Genomic DNA, 19263 nt, shown 5'->3' on the forward strand with positions numbered 1-19263 from the left:
ATTTGGGGCTACAGCAGGAGAAGAAATCATCAGAAAAAACTAAACAAGGTTTGATTTTTGAAATTGGCTGGACTCGGTCTCTCTTCACTGGGAAGCTAAGAATGAGGTGGATCAAATGGAGTCATTAAAGGTTATCTTTGAGAAAGTGTGGAGGATTTATTAAGTCCTAGACCCTGGAAAAGGGCAAAAGCAATCCTTATCTTTATAAATGAAAAAAAAGGAGGGCCAGGGAAATTACAGACCAGTCAGCCTTCCCCCCCAAAAAATACTGAAGAAACAATCAAATAATTTCTAAGGAAAAAAACGCCAACCCACACCAAAACAGAAAGAACCCAAGAAAGTGTGAAACAACAAAAGTCTGTCAATACCAAATTATCTGAGTTTCAAACTACCTTTTTTCTATGACAGAATAGAGCAGCTCTAGTAGAAGTAGCCAGTGTTGTGTACTTTGACCTTTATAATCATAACAAGGCAGCTTCAAAAGTAAACTGGGACAAGCATGTCTGTAATTAAACTACCCTAAGGTTGATATAAGACTGTCTGGAAGGCCCTGTTCACAGAGAGATTACTAATGATTCATCGCCAAACCATCAAGCAGGATCTCCTGTACTCTGGTTGCAGTAATACTCAATATTTTCATCAGTAACTTAGATGATGAAATAAAGGCTATGCTTAGTAACTATGCAGACAATACCTTCAGGCTTGTAAAAATAAGAAAAAAATTCAAAATAACTTGATAATTTAGAGGAATGGTCTGAGAAAGGTTGAATAAGGACAAATATGAGGTGCTGAACTTGTACAATAGTAACTAGCTGAGCCAGTTCAGAATAAGCTGGGTATCAGATCTGCAAGGGAAGGTCTAGGATCTTATTGAGCATCGCTAGCAGAGGTACTTAAACACTGTCAAGCTATCGTGTAAAATATAAGCACCCATTGGGTGCATAAGAAGAAACATGCCTTGCGGGGTAAGCAAAGGCACCCTGGTGAAATCCTGTGTCCATTTTCAACACTACGCTTCACAAAGGATCAGACTGAAGAAAGGTAAGTGTAAGGTAACGAGAAAGGCTGTACTAGTGAAGCTTTAATAAACTAGTGTTATTTCATCTGAAGAGAAAAGAAGGCAAAGGTGCTACATTGTAATTGCCTTCAAATTCAGAAGATGCTGCTGCAAAGATCAGGAATAAATTTTCTCTATGTCCAAGTGAATGAGAGACATGAAGTAATGAGCTAAACTCAAAGCAACTGATTTAGATTAGACTTTAAGAAAAAGTCTAACAGTACGGGTAGTTCAGTGTGAGAATAAATTTTGTGCTCTCCCCAGACAATTTCCATAATGGGAAAGTTTTAAAAACAGACTAGACTAAGGTCTGCATGATTGCTGTATAGTTGGCTCAGTCCACAATCCTACTTCTCTTTGAGGAGAGCAGACTAGAAGTTGGAACAGCTACCTAGGATGCACCATTTTGGACTTTCATTCCAGTAATTTTTTATTTTTTTTTCTGGTGCAAGTTCTGTCTTCTACTTCTGTTGCTACCTCGGTGTAATTTATATACAGGTAGTCTATGATAGTTTCATTAGAAGGGCAATGTAAATAAACATGGTGAGAAAAATATATGAATGTTTGTAAAGTACTTTATGAGCCTCAGCTGAAAGGCAGTATGTAAGCACAAACATTATTATGGGAAATCAATGAATAAAGTAATAAACTAAATTCAATAAAAAAAATTTTAAAAACCCAAAGAAGTGCTATAATATGCACATGAAACCCATAAAATATATATTAACCTTAAACAGTAACAGCCCATTTTCAGTTTTTTTAACTTTTTTATTTACCAAATTTTAAACAATTAATCTCAGACCTATGTAATAAAAAAAAAAAAAATTTCTTATTACCTATTCATATTGCAATCCTAGCATTTGAGATGATTACATACTATATATAAACACATACCTACTATGTAATCATTTAAAGTGCTGCAAACAGCATATAGGTAGTTCAAAAAGAGCACCATATGCACAGCACAAAACATTAATAGCATTCTAGAGTGTGTCACGTTATGAGAAACTCCCTGAAATTAATTTGACTTATTCATTAATGAGATTAAAAAAACTGATTACATCCAGTGAACTATTTTCTTTTATATCAAATAAGGGATAATCTTACCCTCAAGATCTTGGTGTTTTGTTTTTTTTTTCCTTGACGAAAAAAACATGTTTCGAAGCACATGGTTTTAAAGCAGCTGCAACCAATCAATCATACTTGAATCCTATGGTACTGTTTTTGTTGGTTTTACTTAATCAGTTAATTTTAAGACGACTTACTTCTACTTCATAGTAAATAAATATGAATTTCCTATTTCTGAAATGGGTGTTGCTTCTCTGATAAATATCCAGCACTCTTTGGATGCTTAAAGAAACAATAAAGATGCAGAAGAGTTAATTGAAGAATTTTTTAGTTGGAAAATTAATGAATATTTCAGGCAACAGAGTTTAAAGGAAAAATGATCATACCTTCAAATGAGCAGATTCATTAATCAGAAAGAAGCTAGACAGATAGTCAACATTTCTTTGCTTATTAATGTTTACAGGATATACAAAAATACATAATAACACAAATAAAAATCCTGTGAACAGCCTGTTCTTTTTCTTTTATAGCCAGGTTATTCAAATTTGCACTTTGTCTAACACTAATCCCAACTGTAACTGGAAACAGATCCAGATGCAACAGCAATTTAAGGAGGACATCAGGAGGGGATCATAGAGGTAGTTTATGAAATGAATTAATGAGAGTTAATTATGTATTCTACATTTACAAGTCCTTTCATCTAAGTCTCTTGGAGCAATTTATAAACATCGCTGCACTGCTGCAACAGAAGAAACAGTTATTGCATAAAATTCTCAGGTGTTTGTAAGTCCTACTGATGCGGTATAGTAACTAGGCATCTAATGACCAAGTCACCTTAGAAAAGAAGACTTTGAGACCTGAATTTTGATGTATTTATAAGCATTTAGATGCTTTCACTGCCTCACAATTTTCTTTATTAAAGAAGATACAAGCACAGAGAGCTTGGTTCTGTTCTGTCACCCAGCTGGGAGCTGTTGGCACCAACAGAACTTAAATGCATGACGTGCTGATTGTCTTCATTAAATAATGAGAAGGAAATGGAGACATCTCATACCTGCAGCATCTTATACGATTTACATGGTCAGAATCAGGCCCAGAAATATGACGTATGGGAAGTCACATAATTGTGACAGAGAATCCAGACTATAACTATGCCTATACTTTCACCACAAAACTTTCCTCCTGCAGTTACAGATTAATAAAACCTAAGGTAGGACTTGGAGAAAAACAACAAACCAGTTAGCTTTTAAGGATAAGTGAAGAAATCTGATACAAAATTTGGGCTATGTAGGCTTTTTCATGCAGAGAAACAACATGACTTGGAATACTTGATCATGTAAAAAGCCAAAAAGATTGAAGCAAAAGTAACATGTGTTGTCAAGAAATAATACTGTTTTCAGTTGTATTGTAAAAGGAAATGAAAAAAGAAGAAAAAGCCAGAATTATTTCCTTTGGTTTCTAACCGTAATTCTGATATAAATAAATTGCAAAATATAGGATAAATTGCATTATTTTGGTGGATTTTGTGGAGAGAGGGTCAAACAAACCATTTTATTTCTTTTGTTTTCTTGTTTCTTAGATACTTGCTGGAGGACTTGAGAACAGTCAGAACTGCTATGAGATGATCTTTTGCCCTCTTGCATGGGAAGAAACAGGTCAGTTGTATGTGTTCATCAAAGCTGAACAATTTTCTTTTAAATGAAAATTCATTTATAAGTCCTGTGGCTGTTGCCTGAAACAAAGGCAGTGCCCCCAGTGAATGCTAGGGGAGGGCAGCCTGGGAAAGGAGAGGTCTGTCAATATTTAGTGAAGAGAAAAAGGAGTAAGTGAAAGGATCCATAGGCATATATGGAGCAAGGTTGTTCTGCATGTGTGGAAGCACTGACCGAACACAAACTGGTTACAGAGCTGTCAGGACTAGGTTCAAGAGCCATTGGCAAACCAAGAGGGGCTGGTGGAACAGCAGGGCGCAAGGCACAGGCAGTGGATGCACTTCACAACACAAACTCTGTAGCAGTTTAAATTATTTTACGGGTGAACTCTCCAAACTTAAGCCTGGATCTTGTTGATATTTGGATCTCAGCAGTCGGAAGTCCATATATGTTTTAGGACAATGACCCAGATATATGCTTCGCATGTAAAACAAACAATGGGAAGTTTTATGATCTTAGATCTGAGTGGTCATTTTATCACAAGTCCTGAACCAGCAGCTGTTACAACTGTCATCTGAAAGTTGAGTTTCTTCAACAGACATCATATCACCTGAGGGAAGAAAAGGAAAATTCTCCCCTGAATGAAGCACAATGACGATTCAAGGGGCTGTTTCTTGAGACTGTACAGAACCATGGTCTGGATCACCACTTTTTGGTTAAAATTTCTTCAAAGTATCATAATCTCTTAAGGAGTGAAAGCAATGAATTGTGGGAGCACAGCTGGGCTCTCAGCTGATGGAAATACTAAGAGGGGGTCCATGCTGTCTGAGGAAGCTTCCTGAATGTCTGGGTTACTTAAAGTGAAATATAGTAAGACTTCTTGGCAGTGTTTTCTGTTGGGCACTGATGTAGAGTACAGCTTCTCAGAACTGATGGTTTTATGGTTTCAAATAGTTCACTGAGATGCAATTTGGCTGGTTCAACAGATCTTGGCTCGGGACTTTACTGTGTTACATCATGTTTGTACCAGTTCCTGCTTTTTGGCATTTAGCTGTAGTTTCTGCCCTCTATCCGGTAAAGGATAGCAGGAAATTGTGAAGATTTAAGTGGTAATGAATCAGCATCATTGTCTGGAAGCTTGAAAGTTGCTGACCACTGCCTCAAACAAGATAGTCTCTTCAAGAGACTGGTTTTCAGATATCTTCACATTTAGGCAGAAGACCAGATTCAAGCTGTCATTTGTCCTGTACGTTAGAGTGGATATGACTCTTGCACTGTTTAGGAAGAAATGTGGGGCAAGGGCTTTGGGACTTCTGCATTTCCTGATTTGCCTCATTGTGAGTCTGAATATGTCATCCTGATTCTGACATAGGTGTTGGTGAATTTCTTTATGATCCCTTGTGATAATCTATAAATGAGCATAAAATCATCTCGATCTGGCTCTGTTTTTACTGTCAGGTGAAAGGATCAGAATTAAATGTCTTAGCTAAGACCTCTTCTGGACTTGATTTATGCAGAGAACACAACCAAAATTGATTGAATATGACAGTGTTAATCAATTCTTCTGATGTTAGACCCTAATCCAAGACCCAGAATTATCTTTCAATCAGTATCAATGAAAAATGGGGGAATACACTGTGATTTCTTAATTGAAAGATGCTATTTACCTGCATGTTCCTTTTGACTCAAACAATGTCCAAGCTCAAAAAAAACAGGAGGCTGTACTTAATATATCTAAGTCAACTACACCACCATCCCTCTGAGGGAAGATAGTTTTACAGTTAAATCAGAATTTTTTTAATGAAGTATCAAACATCCCTGTCAATACACTTTGCCGAACGCTTGCTTTAATTCCCAACAGAGTAAAATAAGGTGTTCCTATTTGATAATATTTGGATCAGACTTACAGTGAATCATAGTACTACAGAACAGACTTTTTTTAAAAAAAATCTTTTATAATTCCCAGTTCCTTTGTAATGTCGACACAGCTACATCTATCCTGAATGCCTCTCAGATAGCCAAGTCCTCTGTCAGGACTTGGTATTTCTAGCACTCAGATGTGATGCTCTTGCTGTTCTCCTGTTGCACTACATCCTAATGCACATTTCCCAGTAAAAGAGGTGCGGAGAGCAGAACAGCCATGCTTTCTCTTACTGCAAGGCAGAACTGAAAAGTAAAGTATCATCCGTGGGCTGGAGGAAAAAAATAGGATTTATAAACATCAGGTTTATTCTGCAGGCTCCTTCCCTACCAATGCAACTGGAGAGCTGTCATTAGTGTGGCACTGACTAGTGCACATATGAAAGATGATCATATACACTTTTTTTTTTTTTTTTTCCCTCTTTTGAGATCCACTCTAAGGATCCACTTCAGCGCGTTTACCGGTAGATGGTGCTAGCAATTGCTCTATTCACGGTGGTGCCATATGGTACTGACATTTGAAAAAAGCAACGTTTTATGACAGCAGCATGGATTACTTCTCTCTGTGAATCTATATTCTGTCAAAGAATTTACGTTAGGCCTTGCTGAAGTGCTGTCATTTTCATTTAAGCTACAGGTCCTCTGCAGCAGTCAGCGCCACAAAGGGTCTCACCTCGTCAACAACAATTTCACACAAGCGTGAGATTAGCAGAGAAACTGCTGAAACAAAAGGTACTTGTTAAATACAGCAAGGGTCAACTACAGCAGGTTGATGCTAGATGCTTCAAAAAACGAGGCTTCAAGGTGCACGGAAGAAGTGCAAACTCTTATTAGGAGTGACTGCTGCCCGTGCTAACTCGTGTGCTCCTCAAACCAGGACCTTGGCAGCGGTGCTCAGCAGCTCCCGCACCGCTCTTCAGTACAGGTGGAGCACAGACGAGAGAGATATACTTAAATCAAAGTTATAGGGCACGAGCCTGCTGATTGTCAAGCTTCCTATTAATAGACCATACGTTTGGGAGGTGAGTTAAAGGCGGCCAAAATCTCTCCCATAAGTCAATCAGCTCGAAGCTCACTGCGACAGAACCTTTCTGTGATGCACTAGGAAGGTGCTCAGCCAGGTCCTTGTGTTAAATTCTCCTCAGTCGTAAGGTCCTAAAACAAACAAAGGAACCAAAGTCCATAGTCACCCTTTCACCAAACCCCACATTATGTCACTTACTGTGTAGGTGGAAGAAGGCAGTATGATGTACTGCCTGGGGGAAAACTACATGTCCAGCTCTGAGGGCTGAGCAGCCAACAGACTGAAGGGAGGGGGAGAGGGAGGGCTAAGGAGATGATGAACTAAGATGGATTCTTCTTCTGATAATTAGGTCTGATTGTTAAGAAGTAGGCATTTAGCACCAGTCTATGTTCCCTAGCACGGTGTTTTATTATTCTGGTATACATTGGAGCTGTGTCTGGGCATATAAAATCCTCAAACATAGTAAAGCAATGGGGTCTTTGGAGACCTGAGTTTAGCAGAAATGGTAGGAAAAACTGTTATTACCATTTTACAGATGAAGTTTGAAAACTTAGGTTGAGAGTTAGGTGGGAAGAAAGTTTTTCTAGACCTCAATTTTAGCACCTAAATCTAAATTATACATTTTTCTTTTCCTCTTGTAAGATAACCACAGCTCTATTCTCCAATTAATAAGAGACTTTTCACCAACTCTATCTTCATGAAAACCTGAAAATGTAATATGCATTTTGCTGGCTTGATTTTTTCAAACTGCATAGCATTCAGCAGTTCTCTGACATTTCTGGGATTATTAGCTGCTCAGCATTACATCAAGCTTCTTATTTAAGTTTCTGAAGTGTGAGGTTAGGATCCTAGTTTTAGACACAAATTTTTGCTTTGCAAATTGTGATCAGCGATTGTATAGACATTAAAAAAATAATTATCCTGACAAGGGAGTTCTCCTCCTGAGTTTTAACCCTGGCAAATTTTTAATTTCTCTTTCCTCCCTCCCAGGGAAAGGATTCACTAAAGATACAAAGAACTGTAAAACTGTCAGATCAAACGCATGATATGTATAATTAATGGTGTAGAACAGTGATAAACTCTACCCTAAAAATTCTAAATACTTTTTTTTTTTTTCCTTGAAGTTGCCTCCTGCTTTCACCCTTCCAATTCCTGTAGGCCTGTGTAATGTGGTTTAGATAAAATCAGTTATTTCAGGGCAAGAAAACAGTGCCAGTGTTTCAGGTTTCATCTGAACAGAAACATTTTTGACCTTGTGAAAGATTCACTGCTAGTGCATGGTTTTCTTTTGGCCCGCATGTCCACTTTCCTCTTTTCAAAAGCTACTTGTTCGAGATGTGTTGAACTGGTGGTGGCTCTGCCATACCACATCAGAAAGGTCACACTTCACTGCACCTAAGTGAGGGGCTCATATCTACGGCACATTTGACAGGTACAACAGCAAATATAGACGTTATGTGTTATTGGGGGATTGCTGAAAAAGCAAAATATGTTTCTGATGCCTACCTCAAAGCCATGTTATAAATGTTTCATCTTTAATTAGCAGGTATTCATATAGAGAATCAGGATACAGACTTTGCATAGTTGATGGTTATATTAATTTAGATTATGTTTTATCAAATCTCAAATGTTTGGAAATCCTTGTTCACCAAGTTGCTTTGTTAGACAAAGGGGAGGTTTTTTGATTCTTCTGGAGAGCTAGAAAAAAATTCTATTTCAGGGTCAGATAATCAGCTCCTGTAATTGCATGTGAAAGTACCACTGGACTTTTATACTTGTTTGGCTTCCTGCTGTTCTTAGCAACTTTCAATAAAATGTAGTAAATAAAGGGCAAAACACACAGAGAAGAATTATCACAAAGAAACTCGCAGAATAATATCCATCAGAGTAATTACTTTAAAATCTTTAAAATTAGCACTCAAGGAGTCAAGGAACCAAGATCCATATGGGGAATCTTAAATTTGCAATGGTCTCTATCTGCTGAATAGTTTCATTCATACAACCCAAATGTGCCTTGCAGGCAGTCCAGGTGTAATAATGGAGATTCAAATGGAGAAGAAAGACACAGATTAAGGCCTGATAAATGCAGAAACATACAACCTGTAGAGGAAAATTCCAGTAGAAAGTACTTCATGTAGCCTACGAGAACCTATTAAGCCTTTAATCATTATACTGTGGGCCCTTACCAGATCACAGAACGATTGAGGCTGGGACAGACCTCTGGATATCATCTTGTCCCTCCCCCCTGCTCAAGCAGGGCCACCTAGAGCTGGCTGCCCAGGACCATGTCCAAATGGCTTGAGTATCTCCAAGGATGGAGACTCTACAGCAGTTACGCTGTGGTGAAACTTTTTGAACCAGATATCAATCATATACTGAAGAAATACTCACTTTTTGCTGACATGGGAGCTGCCAAAAAAGTCTAGTTAGTCGTATACAAGGGCATGGCCTAGCAGAGCTCTCTGGCACAGGAATACAGCTGTGCCTTTGAGTATTCAGGTTCTGTTTGAAAAGACTTTTAAAACTTGTCAGATAGTAATTGTTTAGAGGAATAAAATAAAGAAATCACAATTCTGCTCTTGATCTCCTTCCGGCAGCAGAACATTTTGGCTTTTATTGCTGAGGGAAAATTGGAAAGTTTAAGAACTTAATTTTCAAATGAATAGTTTGAATTTTTCTTTTGGCATTGATAGTAATATAGGTACTATGTGTATGCCAAGTATCCCGCATGTCAGAATATCATCACTAATCTTGGGAAAGAGGGCTTCTTTTCAGAGAAGGACTCTAGGGAGTTAGCTGTCCTTTGAAAATTCTCTGTATTTCAGCAGGTTTGGGTACGATATAGAAGGCCAACAATGACAGAAGCAATTCTAAAGTATGGGATTAATCACCTGTCTGGACCATAGGACCCAAACTCTTGAAAGAAAAAGCACTGTCCCTTCTGTGAAGTACGACTGACTAAAGTTCTTGACCTTGGGAAAGTTCTGAAGCGAGTTATGTAAAGCAGATGCCATTGGCATCCCTTCTTTTCTTACATGGCCTAATTGCATGGTTGAGGCTGACCCAGTGTTAGGTAAAGCTGAAGAACAGTTGTTAAACAGTGCTTGAGGTTTAGTATTTGCCGAATTTGTTTAATGTTTCTGTTGGGTAGTTAATGTACAAAGTAGGGTATGTGAGCCAAAGGGAATGTTTTCTGATGCTTGATTCAGGGACAGTAAGGAAGTCAGAGAAAGTCCACTCTACTCTTAAAATCTCAGTTCATGCACTGTCCTTTTGAAATCCAAGCGGGTTTTGCTAACTCGCTGCGTTTAATCTCAATATCTACTCTGCTATTAAAGCACTGATTTGTTCTTTCTTCTGTACTGAAAATTACACTGTTCTCATGGAAACTGCCATTGCTTCTGCGGAAGACTATATCTAGGCTTCTAAACCTTTATAAGTGGACATTAATGGCATTATACAAATTCATGTAAAATAAACAGGAATGCTTGAAAAAAACATCAGCTTTCACAGACTTGTATTAGACCTGGTATACTGGGAGCCTGGATTTGTGTGGCTGAGGAGACATGTTTTACCTATGTTTTCTGAGGCAAATGTGCAATATAGCCTTATTTCTGCCCAAATATGTTATTGATTTATGGAAACAAGGGCAGAGGAGATCTGGAAAAGTTTTTTTTTTAATGGCTGTAATTCAAGCATCTAAAAAAAATACATCCAGGTTCTTTCTATAGTCTAGTATTTGTGTGTTTTCTTTTTAGTTCTTTCTTGAATGAGCTACTAATTTTTTTCTGTGGTAAGGCTACTATTTCACTATAATTCCGTACATGAAAAAGTACTTAGAAAGATCTTATCTGAATTTGTTTTTTATTTAATTAACAATTAAATGTTTCTTTTTTTTTTTTTTCTGTGAACATAGCAATTTGAATTGACCTCATTTATTCTATTCAAAATTTAAGTATTATAATTACACTACTGCCTTCCTCCTCAGATCATTTTAAGACATCATAGTTTCAATTTGTATAGCCTCTCCTCATACTGTACATACTGCTAATTTGAGGTTCCAGTTTACTAACATCTGTACCACTTTACAGTGCTGCAGGACGCTATTAGACAACCAGGTTAAAATGACAGAATTCATCAGACAGTTTTCCATTTCCTTACCCTTAGAAACTGGGTGCCAGGTACCGGGGAGACATATACCTCCTCATTCTTTCAGACTCTAAGTCTTTTATATTTGGTACTTCATCCTTGTTCCAGACACCAGTATAGCAGACGAGCAAAGTAATTGTAAACTCTTTTTGTACAGGGCTTATCTTCCCTACTTGATGTCTACAGTTTATATCATACATCAATTTGTGGTCATAATCATACAATGTACAAAACAACAGTTTTCCACTGAAAGAAAATAATTCTTGGCTGGATTCAGAGCAGAGCTCAAGCACACCTCTTAGGGTCATAAGCTATAGGCACCCCATGTCTGACAGGACATTGTTTTGCCCTTTCTGCATTTTGGGGGATGCTACGTACCAGGCAGGCTTTCAGAATGGGGGGCCGGAGAGTCCCCATCTTGCAGTGGCACCGGGCCACTTGTGTGCACTGGCAGCGTGCAAAGGGTTACAGCTATCAGGGACAGTAACCTGTTCACTCAGCTGGCAGCTGAGCCCAGCCAGCATCTGTTCCGCTTGTCCTGGCAAATGCATTGAACTCTTCACAGCAAGTTCATCAATTACTACAGAAGAGCTTAAGAGCCCTTCTTCCGCCTAGTTCCTTCATCATCCTCATCCCAGAGTGCCTTTTAGCTACAATGCCTGGAAATTTAGACAAGTAGTTTCACATCTTGTAGGAGATGAGACTGAAGATTTATGGTGTGAGCTATCAAATGATGAAAGAGGTGGTAGTGGTTTCTCCTCCTGCTATTTTGTGAAATCTAATCTTACACTTTGAGAGCGGTCTGTTTTGTTCCAGATCAACCAAAATATTTTGTGTGAAAATGTCCTTTTTGCTTAAGCAAGGAAAACAGATCAATTATATTTGTTTTGGATAACTGTTTTAATTTTTGATTCAGTTTTTGAACTAACCTTGTGGTACTGAGGACAAAATATTAAGCAGTGTAGTAAAGAAGGTTATTCTGAAGTTACAATTCATGCCTGATACAAATGGCTTGATATGAAATACTGGTATGACACATGGAGTATTAGTAACTAGACACCTTTCTACTGACTTGCTGAGCCATTAATTCCATGTTCATGTATGGGTTTCCTAATGCATTAGGTGCTTGGTTCCTTGTCGCATAATTTTTAGGTGCATGATGAAATTAGAGACCTAACAAAAGAGCATGAGAATGTATTTCTGAATATCAGAAAATACAGCTGCAGTAGCAAGCCCTTCTGGGACTATTTATGTACAGTTAAGATTTGCACCCCGTGTGTTCTGCTGGGATTGCTTGTAGAGAAAAAAAAAAAAAATTATACATAATGCAGTAGTGCACAGTTCATGCAAGCAGAAATGCTGGACATTAAACCATGAAAGAAAGTATTTCTTTACCCTATTCTCAGTGGTGTGCTGGGAATATATGGTTTTCTAAGTTATAACTGGACATCTCCAATATGTACATTATTAGATGGTTCATATAGAACTTCACTGGCTGTGCAAAAACCCAGGATGTATCATTACAAATGCAGCTTTTTTAAAACAGCAACATAGTTTTATGCTGCATTATTTTAAATTTATTTTCAGTTTTCAGTATAAATAATAATAATACTAATAATGAGAACGGTGTTTTCTTTAATATCACTTTTCCTTTCTTAGCTCCCTCTTTCAGACAAACAACCAAGCCAGCATCATGGGAACAGGAGTAAAAAATTTTTTTAAAAAAATACTCCTTTCTTGTAAGCACTCTAGTTAGCTATGTACAATACCTTCAGCAGGCTTTCATAGAAGGAAAGTAGATGATACATTTGCCTGCAGAATTATTTTTTTTCTCACAATGAATGCCTGTTTTCAATGAAGACAAGTGAGTTTAAAAAAATGTTTTATTTCTATTCTTTTTCCCAGTATTGATTTAAGAAAAGAAAGACTTGTTACAAAATAAATGCAAATGGTTGGAAAAAAAAGTATCCCAATATGCTGCCATAGAACTAAAATGCATTATCAAGTGGTAAATGAAGGAGATACTTTATCTCTCACTCTCCCTCCGCCTCCCTCATCACAATTAAGTTAGTCATGATGCATGTCAGATTGACAGCCCTGGAGACAAAATGTAACACTGCATGGGCCAAACCAGTATTAGATACCTGCCTGTTAAGATGCTTCAGCTAGAAACAGAAGTGATCACTTTGGAAGTATGTCATCTCAAATCATTGATCAGACCCACACGGCCCATCATTTCCCTTCCAAGTTGTCCAGCACAGACACCTTTCTCTCAGGTACTACACCTGCTGCCATCAAAGGTTTTGTGACGTGAATATATTTTTACTTACAACTGAGCGGAGCTAAATTCCTCTTTTCTAAATTTAATTTCTCTTCCTACTTCGGTTTTTCCATCTTAACATAGAATTAAAGCATAATAATTACAAAAATACCCCTGGCTGTCTATAGCTCTCTAGCTCCCTCTCAGAACACTACCTTAGGACTTCAGAAAGAGAAAATGAAATATTTTTAGATCTGGTTTTTCTGTACCCTACCTGAATATAATGAAAAGTTTATTTCTGATGAAGATTATTTAATCATACTCTATATTTGAGTGTGCCCTTGTGCATATGATCTCTTTTCCCCAATATGATGGAGAACAGAACCATTAATTTAGTAAACCTTTTTTTTTTTTTTTTTTTTTTTCGGTGCCTGAAAAACTGCAGGTAGGATAATCCAGATTTAGTTAATGTTCTGTAAAACTGATAATGGTATGAATTCCATTCTTTCTTTGGAGTGTGCAGTTGCACTCATAGTTATTACTAATTAAGTGGCTTGTTAGTATACAGAAGCTCTTACAAATTATCTCCTCTTTGCTGGCAGCACCAGGTAAATTGGGCGTGACTGGGATTTGCAGGAGCCCTTCCCACACTCCAGCAAGGGTTCAGCCCCCTCCTGCAGTTGGGAGTGGTCCCTTTCTGGGTAGATGATTCATTCTGCAAGTGCCAACAGCTCTGCCAGTGTGCCACAGACACGGACCACCATGTTGAAGGGAGGTTGCTACAAGTATACTTGAAATTGCTAATGTACAGGGACCTGTAAAGTAGGACATTTAGTTTTAACATTAACCATCACTTGTGTTTTACTAGCTTTTCTTTTTCCTGTATTTTACTGCAATGTATGTAATTTCATTTTTACTTTTTCTAACTACCCTCTGTACTCATTACCCACTTGTAAGATGTTTTAAAACCTTTAACTCCTTGCCTAGGAAAGATAAGACAGACCTTGGACAGTCTGAAAAATTCCTGAGTACATCCCTAATAGCAGGAACCTAAAAAACAAGTGTCTAAGAAGACGCCAGTGTCAAGATAAGCAACTGGAAGCTGGTCTAAGTTAACCCTGGAACAAACAGGAGCTGAAGGACAGACGAGGCTGAATCCATACTCAGAAGCTAGTTGAAGCAATGAAGCCATCTGGGGTATTGAAAGATGGGGAAGAGCTGAATCACAGGCTAGTTGTTCTTGGTAAACTGAATAACGTAGTCAAGGAATGGATTTCAGAACTTGGTGAGAGCAAGAATCTTTCCCCTTCAGCAGTAGCTAATGTTGGTGGCAAAATATTTACATTTGGATCTTACCGGCTTGGAGTACACACTAAAGGCAGTTGAAGATGCGGATGTACCAGTTGTCAAGTTTGAATTTGATGGTGTTGAGATTGATCTGGTGTTTGCAAGACCGTCTGTGCAAACTGTTTCTGATAGTCTTGATCTTGGAGATGACTGGCATCTGAGAAGCCTGGATACAAGATGTATATGGAGCTTAGATGATCTGAACAACAAATTGTAAGCTATTGACCCAGTATAGCATAAAATGGACCTGTACCTGTTACTAGGAACTTCTGTACTTCAACTTTTTTCTTAGAGTTACTGATGAAATGCTACATCTAGTGCCAAATTAAGAAAACTTCTGGCTCATGCTCTGTGCAACTAAACCGTGGGCAAAACGACATGGCATTTACTCCAGCCTGCTGGGATTTCTTGGTGGGGTTTCCTGGACAATGCTAGTAGCAAGAACATGTCCACTCTATTCAAATGCTTTGACTTCTGCTCTTGTGAACGAGTTCTTCTTGTTTTGTTTTGTTTTTTTTTTTTCAAAATGTTGAACCCCTCAGACCGATACCGTGTAATGCAGATCCTTGCCCCAGCCTCTCCAGATCAGACCTCTACCCACAAGGGGCAGCTCTGGTGGCAGCCAGCTGGGTGTCCTCATGTCCCAGTGGCATCCCAAGCTCCTCCACTGTGACTGTGTGGAGGTGACCTGGCGTGGGAGGACGAGGAGGAGAGACCTTCTGCTTTTCCAAGACGCCCTTGCTATTGCTAAGTGCAGATGTGGCAGATGTGATGGAGCCATCCCCAATGCTGCCCAGCGCTGCAAATAAATAATACCTGCTTAACAGTTATACTCAGTTCTGACTGTTGAGTGAAGCTCTTTGTTTCAACACTAACATTGCATACAATCTGCTGGAAGTTTTTCAATCGTTCTTCACTTTGTTTTGCTTCCACTGATAGTCTCTCTCCTATCAATATGGGCTGTTAGGCAATGCAAACGTGCTGTTTCAACAGGTGTGTGATAAGATGTGTGGTCCTGATTTTTAGAAAGGACAGACATCTTTAATTTCAACTGAGGTCTGTGGGTGCTACAGAAAATCAGACCCTGCTCAAGCTCAGAAGAGAAAGCAAAGTGCTATTTGGACCTTTCACTCTTTCTTGAGTATTTGCATGGATTCTATGTCTTAGGTCAATGCAACCTTTCCTAACATCTTTTTTTTTCTCTACTTAAAAACAGTCTTTTTAGAACAGTGGGCTTTTTCCTTAGAAAATAACTGTCTTTGTTCCACAAATGTGTTAGCACAGCCATCACTGCTGCACTGGACTAGATATGAAATTGTTCATAGTTCAGTGAAAAGCCATTTCAAAATCAGTCCTGGTTCCACAGATGCTGTAAACATCCATTTTGATCAGTTAAAAAACATAGTTGCTTTTACTAAAAGCAGTGTCTGAGATGATTTTGTTTTGATTGTTCGACACTGTTGGTGTTGAAAATAGGTATGTCAGCATTCAAAAGATGGTCCTAAGGCACTCAGATTTTTTAATAGCAAGCAAAATTCTCATTAACAGGCAATTTTAAAAAGCAATAACATTCATTTTTTGGACTATTAAGCATATAGAGTGTTTATATTTCCAGCAAAGAATGAACTAATGGAAAATAAAATTCTGTCATGCACTAGTGCCACAGCATTGCAACATAATGTATGTGAGGCTGATTACAATTCAGCCTTTCAACAGGATTATACATGATCAAAGCTTCTGGAGTGAGAACTATGTATCTTAAATGATTGAAAACAATTTTAATGTTTAAGTTTGTCTTCTCGCTTTTTCTTTCAAATCAAAGCTTGTGTCTTGTTAATGATGTGTTAAAGTAAAAAAAAAACCCACAACTGTCGGTGTATATACCTTCCTAATTACAGGCAGATATGTTCGGTGTCACATCCATTCAACACACAGCCAACTCAGGATTTTTTGCCTTAGATGTTTGTTGCTGGTAGAATTAACCATAAAATAATCTAAAAATATTTGCCCTTTTTGATGTCTACCAGATCAGTGCCAGGTCACGGAAAGGCAACATGCTGTTCTCCAAAGCCCCAGCAGGTAGGACAGGACTTGCTGCTCCCCCACGGGCAGCTGTAAGTCCACAGAGAAGGAGGGCTGAACTCATCCGTGGGAACCTGACTTTCCATGCTCACCTTTTGCTCACTGTGACTTCTCTGAGAGACTGATAATTCACTCTAGAAGGCCCAGCACCTGAAATTGTCACCCATCACTATCAGCACATTTCAAACCATCAAACACCTCCCATAGGACTCTTTCAGATGTTAGCTTAATGATTTTAAGTCACTAAAATATCTACTGAATTTTTATGTCCATGCATGTACATGGCACAAGCCAATGTACATTTGAAAAAACTATTAATGAGATAATACTGAACCTCTTATTTATTAATTGTTAATAATTATCAAAAAAAGACCCAGCAAATCAAGAGCAGACTTTTGCTTTTGATACAGAACTCATGAAAACAATCTCTCTTGCTTTTCCTAGGACCTGGTTTAAATTTGATATCACTGTTGCAATGTTCAGTATCTAGCCTGGTACATGATGTTGATTAATGCTTTGAACAAAAACAATGGGCTTCACGAGGGTTAGAATACATTCCTTTCTGTGACTACTTTCACAGTCATATCTATTAATTCTTTCAACAAACTAAACTCGCATTTTACTTGCTGGTGCTTTAACTCCTACCACAGCCCTAAAACAGAAATTTCAACTCATCTGTGCCATCCTTGTGCCTTAGTTTATTATTGCTGACCCAGATGTGCTGAGGTTCTTTCAGACTTTACAAGTGCAGTGCTAAGCTCTTGCTGCCTAGCAGCCTGCCCTTCAAAGAGATCACTGACAGGAGAAGGGTCACTGCTCCACCGTACACCATACTTAGAGCTTGGCCATAGAGAATTAATGTGATGTCAGTTTATTGCCTTTCCTCAATGTCACTAATCTTGCACATATGCTTTCACACAGCTGGCAGATGTGGCCGACGAAAGACACAGAATCAAACTCCGTAGGAAATCAGCTTACAAGCAGTATTAATAGAAATACCACATCCAGGAACAATTTAAGTAACTTCACATCCTTGAAGAGACAATATTGCTGTCAGGAAAAATTTCAAAATCAAAAAGCATGATATTGTTAGAGACATGAAAAAATAGTGTCCCCTTCTTTCTTTTCTTCCCCTTCCTTCCCAATTTCATCCACCATTTTGATGGAGGCAAATACAAAGTATTTTTGCCATAATATCCATTGGGCTGTCTGCCCTTTGAGAAACAGACCCCCTTTTTAGAAAAAAAATTTCCACATAAGAAAATTATTTTTTGTTGATGGCCCTCAAGTCTGCCTCAAAATAAATCTAGGCTATACATAGTTAACCAAAATTAAAGAAGAAAAGGACTATTCTGTTTTAGAACTGTTATCAAATGTCTTATCTCAAAATTCTATCACCATCAGAGAGTTTCAGTTGCCTCTTAACAAGAAGTTATGCTTGAAGTATGGAGTAAAGAGACAGGTTCTCTAAATAAACAGTTCAAAGGAGTTGGCTGATATCAAAAGACACATAAGTTGCACTTAACCCATATATTTTTCTGGCTTCTAGATCTTTCTCTGGAAATTTGTGGAAAGTGTTGAACTAGCGACTTTTGATATTGGTATGTTGCAAAATACCTCCACAGCACATTCAAACCCGGATAAGCTTCCAGCCTATTGATATGCATGTTAGAAACAGTAGACTTTGTAATAGTCTCCTGTTTTTTTCGTGAGAGTGCCCTCGAGGCAACTTACATCTGCTGTGAACACATGAAATCCTTCTCTCACTGAAAAGTCAGTTTGCCTCTTGGTTTCACAGAGCCAAGATACCAGACTACCAGACTTGTTCAGGCACAGCTTGAACAGTCAACGGTGTAAAAATCAGCGAGTCAACAAACTTTTGGTATGAGAAAAATGAAAGAATCAAACACAGAAATTAATGCCACAATTTAAAACAAATTATAATAAGAACCCTGGCCCTCAGTGTTGTCACAGCAACATAGAATTTACAGCTAATCAAGCCACAAACCCCAAAGGAACATTAATCAGCCTGCCAGCCCTTGTATCATACACATACTCTTAAAAAATGCATTTAAAGTTGTCCTCATTTCTTTTTCTGAAGACCTCCAAGATCCTAATTATGCTGTTCTGTGAATGCCTATATAACAATTTTTCTAGCTTAAAACAGGCAACGCTATTGAGCAGCCTTTTTTCAGTTTCTTGTACAATAACAATGAATCTTTAGATATGAGTGCTGGTATCACTTTTTTTTTTTTTTTTACTTAAACAATTTTTTTATGTTAGTGAACTGATAAAACTCTTGTTTAGTAAAGTTCTAGGTTAATTATTGTTTGCTAGTTGAGAAACTAGTAATGTGGAAGAACATCCCAATTCTCTCTGTGCTTTTATCTACCAGTTTTGTCATTTTTCTGTTCTGGCTCCACAGTTTGAAGATCTGCCTGAGAAGTAAGACCAGTGCAGTTTTGTTGTACTAATGTGTTCCTCTGAAGCACACAACAGGAAAATACAGTTTAGGACAAGTTTATGACTGAACCACTACATATATTTGGTCCTACTACTGCTAATAGCAAATCACACTCTGGAACTGGTCAATGACCTTAATTTCAATATTAGGCAAATTTGAAAAAAACAAACCTTCAGGATCCATAAACTTTAAATTTAAGAAATTTAAAGAGGATCAAGTAGTGTTTTTCTGTGCTGTAAT

General features: G+C 38.0%; 1 pseudogene; it reads left to right on the top strand.

The window, feature by feature from the left end:
* The first annotated feature begins 13026 nt into the window (after nucleotides 1-13026).
* The window catches only part of LOC141962645 (poly(A) polymerase gamma-like), a 55222-nt pseudogene continuing 48985 nt past the window's right edge, over nucleotides 13027-19263 (top strand).

This window comes from Athene noctua, chromosome 7 (genome assembly GCF_965140245.1).
Source record: "Athene noctua chromosome 7, bAthNoc1.hap1.1, whole genome shotgun sequence".
Taxonomy (NCBI): Eukaryota; Metazoa; Chordata; class Aves; order Strigiformes; family Strigidae; genus Athene; species Athene noctua.